Source organism: Periophthalmus magnuspinnatus, chromosome 12 (assembly GCF_009829125.3).
Source record: "Periophthalmus magnuspinnatus isolate fPerMag1 chromosome 12, fPerMag1.2.pri, whole genome shotgun sequence".
In the NCBI taxonomy this organism is placed as follows: domain Eukaryota; kingdom Metazoa; phylum Chordata; class Actinopteri; order Gobiiformes; family Gobiidae; genus Periophthalmus; species Periophthalmus magnuspinnatus.
The window spans coordinates 1,583,597-1,591,064 of NC_047137.1; the positions used below are offsets into that span (position 1 = coordinate 1,583,597).

The 7,468-nt window shown below is 37.4% G+C and overlaps 1 long non-coding RNA gene across 1 annotated transcript; it reads right to left on the reverse strand.

Moving 5' to 3' along the window:
• Positions 1–99: 99 nt before the first annotated feature.
• Positions 100–902, reverse strand: LOC129456692 (uncharacterized). The gene is made up of 3 exons (XR_008648901.1): positions 592–902; positions 321–389; positions 100–190 (listed from the first exon to the last, which is right to left on the reverse strand). It is a non-coding gene; the product is annotated as an uncharacterized LOC129456692 (long non-coding RNA).
• Between the last annotated feature and the right edge of the window lie 6,566 nt (positions 903–7,468).

Sequence of the window (7,468 nt, forward strand, 5' to 3'; positions counted from 1 at the left end):
ACAAAGTCGCTGATATTTTGAAGAGAGCGATCAGTCAGTGTGGGATGTTCTGTTGTCTTGCACTGTTCGCATTCAATCATAGTAGCCAGTTTTCCTTTTCTGATATGTTCTTCAAAATGTCTCATCATAGCTTCAACCTCCTTGGGAGACCACTGTCGTTTCTGAACCCTTCTTGCATTTTCCAAAGAAACTACAAAACAATGGAATAAAAAATGGAACATTAAGAAAAAATATGAACTATAATTCAACTCTTGTTGCACTGTGATACTCTTAATACTGACGTTTTTCACTGAGACCAGGGACTGTTTTGTGACATTTACTTGATTGTTTCATCACTTTTGCTTTTCTTCTGGGATCTTTGGCCTTTCCATTTGCATTTTTAATTACTGCTGCAAAACAGGCAGAAAATAAAAGAGAAGGATCACAATTTGAAGATTAAACAACAACAGCAACAAAACTATTGTCACTGGGACCAAATAATTAAGATGATTATTGATGGTGTATCATCATTCATTTTATCTTCAGCTTGACTAACTTAAAATAATTTCAGAAGAGGCTGCTGAGGTGAAAACCTTTCTATTGTCCATTTACCTTGAGATGTGTCTGTTTGGTTGGCATCGATAACTAAATGAGAAAAGTAAAAGTCATTATGAACACATCACATACGCCATTTGTAAACCTACATGCTATCAAATTTGTTTTAAACTGGAATTCTCCTCCCTGAAACTACTTAAATCGGACTGTGCCGTATGTTCATCTCTTAACTCCTTCTGTTTTGATGCTCCACCATCTTACAATAAGTAATGCCCCTGATTTGCTCAAGTGTTTATCTGCAAGTCATTTTAACAAAAACCTAAAAAACATGCCATCAATCACAGATAACAGCCTGAAAGACTCAGTTTGAGGGATTACCTTGTGGCAGTATGGACATCCCTGGAGGTTCAACATGTGGCCTAGGTCTTTCCTTGTCTGCAGAAAAAAGTTCATGATAGCTCATTAAAAACACAAAAAAGAGGAACATACGTACTACAGAGTCAGTTATGATGCCATATGAAATTTTGAAAAAGTAAACTCAAGTAGGGAGAAAACAAAACAAAAAAGCTACATTTTTTGTGAATGGATTTTTCTGCAACATTTTCTGACTTATTTTCAGTATCCTGAAAATTTTAACATTCTAATTTATTCAAAACAAGCCGGCCTTTAAGTTAGACATGATATGATCATTACAATATTCACATAATTTAACGCAGCACTGTTGTAGTAACTTGTCTAGCGCTGCAAGCAAAATGTACCAAAAGCAAGTTCACCCATTAAAGGATTCACAGCCAGATGTCAAAAACATAAGACTGTATTTGGACTGAAATCTACTGTACAATTCTGTAGAAGAGAACAACAGTCTCTTGCCGTTCTCCTGTGAAGGAATAATGAGAGACCCTCATTATTCTTCCACAATAAATTTCTTCACAGTAAAATTACAGTTAGCTTGAAATACATCAAACTGTCACACTGTTAGAAGCCTAACCTTCTGATGATAAAGATGTGCATGAAGGTTTCTCAACAGGTTGCCTAATGATGCTCATCCCTGCAGAATCTGTAAAAAAAAGTTTAACACTGATCATGTGATTTTACAAATACACACTTCTTACTCAAAAATGACACTGTACTGACCACTGGCAATCTGTGAATCTGTGGGCAGATTTTCTTCCTCGACCTCACCATCACTCTCCTCACTTTGCTCAACATCAGTCAACACTAGGTTATCTGACAAAATAAATTATTACCTCAATTATGGAGATGAAATGCTATAGATTACCTACACACAGTACCATTTTGCTACATCACATATTTGTTGAAAAGTGTTGTAATCTTTGGAACTTTAAAAGACTATACCTTCGATTTCAATTTCCTCAAGTGTTTTCCCTTGCAGATTTCCCAAAGACCCTTTCTCCATAGCCAGCAGCAGTTTTGATATTTTGGCCAACTGTGTGGTAGCCTCTGGTAGTCGGTAAAACTCCCTGTGGACCTGAATATCATGGCCAAGGAAGTCTGCCACTTGGTCCAACTCGTTATTTCGGAGATTAAGGACCTGGGATAAAGTTGCGACGTGTTTGCGCAACTGTGTTGACCTGAGGAGTTGAGGGTTCTTTGCCCCACATTCACTTGCATAAAGTCTTAGACAGTCCGGTCCTCTGTACGGAGTAAGACACTGCGGTCTTACAAAGAGAAATGGGTTATCCTCTGGAACGCCACAGTCTTTTCTTTTATTTATTAGGTGTGTTAGAGCATTAACCATGTCTGGTGATAGCAGAACAGCAACCTTTCGTCCTCTTTTACCCCTTATTTCCACTCGACTGAAGTGGTTACAAAGTTTGAGTTCAAATTTTGTGAGTCCAACAGCCACATCTTCATGTAAGGCAGTGGTGTTCCTCTCAAGAAAGCCTTTTAGTTTCATTTTGGAAACTTCTCCTCCACGACGCCGGTTGAATAGTATGATGTTTGCCATAGTTGCTTTGCACAGTTCACCATATGATTGTGGTGATGACGTTTTATCCAAGTTTTTAAATGCTTCTTCTGCAGTTTTTTCGAGATGTTTGTGAAGACGTTGCACATCTTCTGTGAAAGACAGTGTGCAAGGCTTGTTAAAGTGTCTCTCATTCAAGGTAGTTAAAGCTGTGTGTGAAACAAATTCAGCCCACTTTGTAGAATACAGGGTTTTGAAAGTCTGAGTGGACTTTACCAGCTCAGAGTCTTCTGCCATTAGAGCTCTGCAGTGTATAATGTCACTTATCTTCTGCAACAAGTGACCCAACTTCAGTGCAAGGCTTGGAGTTTGGTAGCAGTGCTTTTCTTCATCAAACCCAGACACTTTCTTGACAGCTTGAATAACCATTTGAAGATTTGCAGGTCTTACAGCATCCTCAAGAGTATATATTGAGAAGTCCTTCCGAAGCGTCAACAGAAGTCTTCCAATTTCTCTGAGTTTCTGTCGAATGTACTCATATTTGGTGGGCTTTTGTCCATGTTTGTTAAAAAATGATTGAGCCAGCTGAAGAATATAGAAGTCACTGCGCACTGTAGCAGTTATCTCATCATTTTTCATCGCAGTTAACAGCTTCCAAACACCTGGTGACACCTGTTGACACAAGGCTGAGTCAAACATAGTGGCCAAAGACAAGATCTTAGTTCTTCCAATCTCTGAATTGGTTTCAACTGGTTTTGAAGAACATTTTCGAACATGTCGCCACAGATCTCTTCGGAGGTATAGGGCCTGGCAGTACATGCAGTGCACATAGTCTTTAGGATTATATTTTTTCTTAGATGTGCGTCTAGGTTTTAGCAGTCCATCTCCACTTGATAAAACCTCTGTGTTGTGGTTGTAGTTTCCCTTGTTGCGTAGCTTATTAAGCATTTTCATGCGCTCTTTAGACTTTTTTGGAAGAATCAAAATTCGAGCAACATCAGCGTTTGTCTTCACATGAGTTTTTAAGTGACGTGCAAACCTTGTCTGTGGTTTTTCACAAATGTAGCAAAATGTTTTATTTCTGAGAGAGGAGGATGTGTTCAAGAACTGCTTGCCCTCACCATCAGTATCATTCCCAGCATTTGCCTGAACTCCTGATAATTGAAGCCGATTTGTGTTGACTGTGTCTTCCAGTAATAATTCTGCAGCTTTAGGACCTGATTCTTTCTCTTCATCCAAGAGATTTTCTTGGTAGTGCCTTGTCTGTTTTGAAGCAGACTTACTTGTGAACACCTCAAAATTTTGTACTTCCAAATGGTTGTGATGATTTTTGAAATGCTCTGATCTGTCTTCACATGAGTTATTTGAATTACTGTGGGAATCAGGCACATATTCCACGTCTGATGATGTCACCTGACTTGAACTATGTTCTTCAGAGGCCTAATAATAAAAAATAATATTTTGTATTTTTAGAAAGTATATTACTGAGAAAATTAAAGCTAATACACTTACCATTGACAGAGGTTCAGTGATGTTCTTCACATGTTTAAGATAACAGTTTTTGTGCCACGACTGGCAGCAAACTAGACAGAGATATTTAAATTATTTAACAAAAATTAAAATTATTTAACAATGTCAGTATATGTACTTCACAACCAGTACATTTGATTAAATTGATTATTAATTGACAAACAATTTGTTCACCAAGCTTTAACATTTGGTTAAATCCAGTCTCTCAAAGCATCAATCAGACACACTTTGAAACCCATACAACATATGTGCAAAAAAAAAGCATTATAACATGTATTGCAGTATTATTAGAAAAAGCTGCCACAGAATCTAGCATTTAGGCAGAAACAATAAAAAATAAAAAATTACTCCTTTTTAGTTGCATGTCACCACCAACCAGATAAACTGCAGTCAGCAAGCCATGTATACCTATGTACATACATATATACACATCAGTCTTAAATATGGATGTTGCAAATTCTAAAAATTTGATGTTGCACTGACTACAGAATCTGCACAGTTTCAAGGTGGCTACTTGAAATTAGCCTACCAAACTCAATACCAAACCAAATGTTACAAAAATATAGTCAGATTACAACTATTGGGAGTGTTCCTGTGATTTCATGTTCAAATGATTAGGACCAAACTCACCTATACATCTCTCTCCAACCCATCTCAGAGGTGCAAATGGTCCTCCACAAAAAGCACATTTTTCGAAACTTGACATCTCGCCAGGGACCAGGTCATGTTCACAGTTCTGTTGACCAAAAAGTGCAATTATATGATCACATTATTTTATTCTGACATTTGGAATTCAAAACCCCAATATTTATTATGCTTACAATGTCAAAATGTGTGTATTTGGTATGTATTCTGCTACTATTTGAATGTAAAGTGAAAATTGAAAAGACATTTTCTAAGTTTGTAAAAAAAAAAAATATATATATATATATATATACATATATATATATGAATGACTGACATGCCAGGGCACCTGAAAAAACTAAATAAAAAATAATTTCCCCCCTTAATTAACCCTTTTTCAGTTGAAATACAATTCTGTAAATATAGAGAATCCAAACTGATATTTATTCCAAACTGTATTATTCTATAAAATCGCTGATACAGAGTTGAGTTTTCAAGCTTCGTAAATTTATCAGAAACAGACAACCTGAAATCTGAAGACAGAGAGCCTGAAATGACTTGGTGCAGAATTGCTACTTTGGCACAAGGTTTAAAAATTCTATAATTTTTATTTATTTATTATGAACAAACTAAATATTTGAATATTTATTTGTTGCTTTAATTTTGTGCATATCGATAATAGCATTTAGATCTTTTTGTACAGAATGTTTGTACTTGTCCAGTTGAGGAATACCCTGAAGTTTTCATCTGAGTTTCTGTATTCAACATAGTTGAGTCATTGGAGATTAATTTACCTTATCAATGATATCCAGGAATGAACAACACATAGTAACATCAGCAGGCTCCTAGGACATTGATGAATGTGAGTTTATGTTTCAAAAAACAAAACCCACAATCCCCCTAATGCTGTTATCTGTCCAGTTAGCATTATACAGAACTAGTCTATCTACAAACTGCTGAAAATAACCTAGAAATACAAAGCTCACAATCCTCCTAATGTGAGGACCTGTCCATTTGACTGTTAAACATGTTTGTAACTCTACATACTGCTGAATTATATTTGAATGACTTGATCATTTCAAAATCAAGTCCATACAATCCATTTACCTGGTCAATGTTGTCACTGAGTAAACTGCACATGGCCATTTCAGAAAGCTGGTCAAGTATCTCTTTGGGTATCTGGACAAAGACAATCACTGAGTGTGATTTTGGTTTGCTGTAAAAAACTCACATTCCTTCTAATGTCAGCACCTGTCCAGTTGACTGTTACACAGGACATGTGTGTGTACGTCTACATACAACTGAATATACTATATCTCAGTACAAAGCTCACAGTCCTTCTAATGTCAGCACCTGTCCAGTTGACTGTTACACAGGACATGTGTGTGTACGTCTACATACAACTGAATATACTATATCTCAGTACAAAGCTCACAGTCCTTCTAATGTCAGCACTTGTCCAGTTGACTGTTACACAGGACATGTGTGTGTAAGTCTACATACAACTGAATGTATGTCAGTTTTTGACTATAAAATGATAAATGTACTGGAGAATAATTTACCTGGTCAGTGTTGTCACTGAGGGAACTGCACATGGCCACTTCAGAAGGCTGGACAAGTATCTCTTGGGGCATCTAATGGACAAAGACAATCACTGAGTGTGATTTTGGTTTACTGTGCAAAGCTCACAGTCCTCCTAATGTCAGCACCTGTCCAGTTGACTGTTACACAGGACATGTGTGTGTACGTCTACATACAACTGAATATACTATATCTCAGTACAAAGCTCACAGTCCTTCTAATGTCAGCACCTGTCCAGTTGACTGTTACACAGGACATGTGTTTGTAAGTCTACATACAACTGAATATACTATATCTCAGTACAAAGCTCACAGTCCTTCTAATGTCAGCACCTGTCCAGTTGACTGTTAAACAGGACATGTGTGTGTACGTCTACATACAACTGAATATACTATATCTCAGTACAAAGCTCACAGTCCTTCTAATGTCAGCACCTGTCCAGTTGACTGTTACACAGGACATGTGTTTGTAAGTCTACATACAACTGAATATACTATATCTCAGTACAAAGCTCACAGTCCTTCTAATGTCAGCACCTGTCCAGTTGACTGTTACACAGGACATGTGTGTGTACGTCTACATACAACTGAATATACTATATCTCAGTACAAAGCTCACAGTCCTTCTAATGTCAGCACTTGTCCAGTTGACTGTTACACAGGACATGTGTGTGTAAGTCTACATACAACTGAATGTATGTCAGTTTTTGACTATAAAATGATAAATGTACTGGAGAATAATTTACCTGGTCAGTGTTGTCACTGAGGGAACTGCACATGGCCACTTCAGAAGGCTGGACAAGTATCTCTTGGGGCATCTAATGGACAAAGACAATCACTGAGTGTGATTTTGGTTTACTGTGCAAAGCTCACAGTCCTCCTAATGTCAGCACCTGTCCAGTTGACTGTTACACAGGACATGTGTGTGTACGTCTACATACAACTGAATATACTATATCTCAGTACAAAGCTCACAGTCCTTCTAATGTGAGCACTTGTCCAGTTGACTGTTACACAGGACATGTGTGTGTAAGTCTACATACAACTGAATGTATGTCAGTTTTTGACTATAAAATGATAAATGTACTGGAGAATAATTTACCTGGTCAGTGTTGTCACTGAGAGAACTGCACATGGCCACTTCAGAAGGCTGGACAAGTATCTCTTGGGGCATCTAATGGACAAAGACAATCACTGAGTGTGATTTTGGTTTACTGTGCAAAGCTCACAGTCCTCCTAATGTCAGCACCTGTCCAGTTGACTGTTACACAGG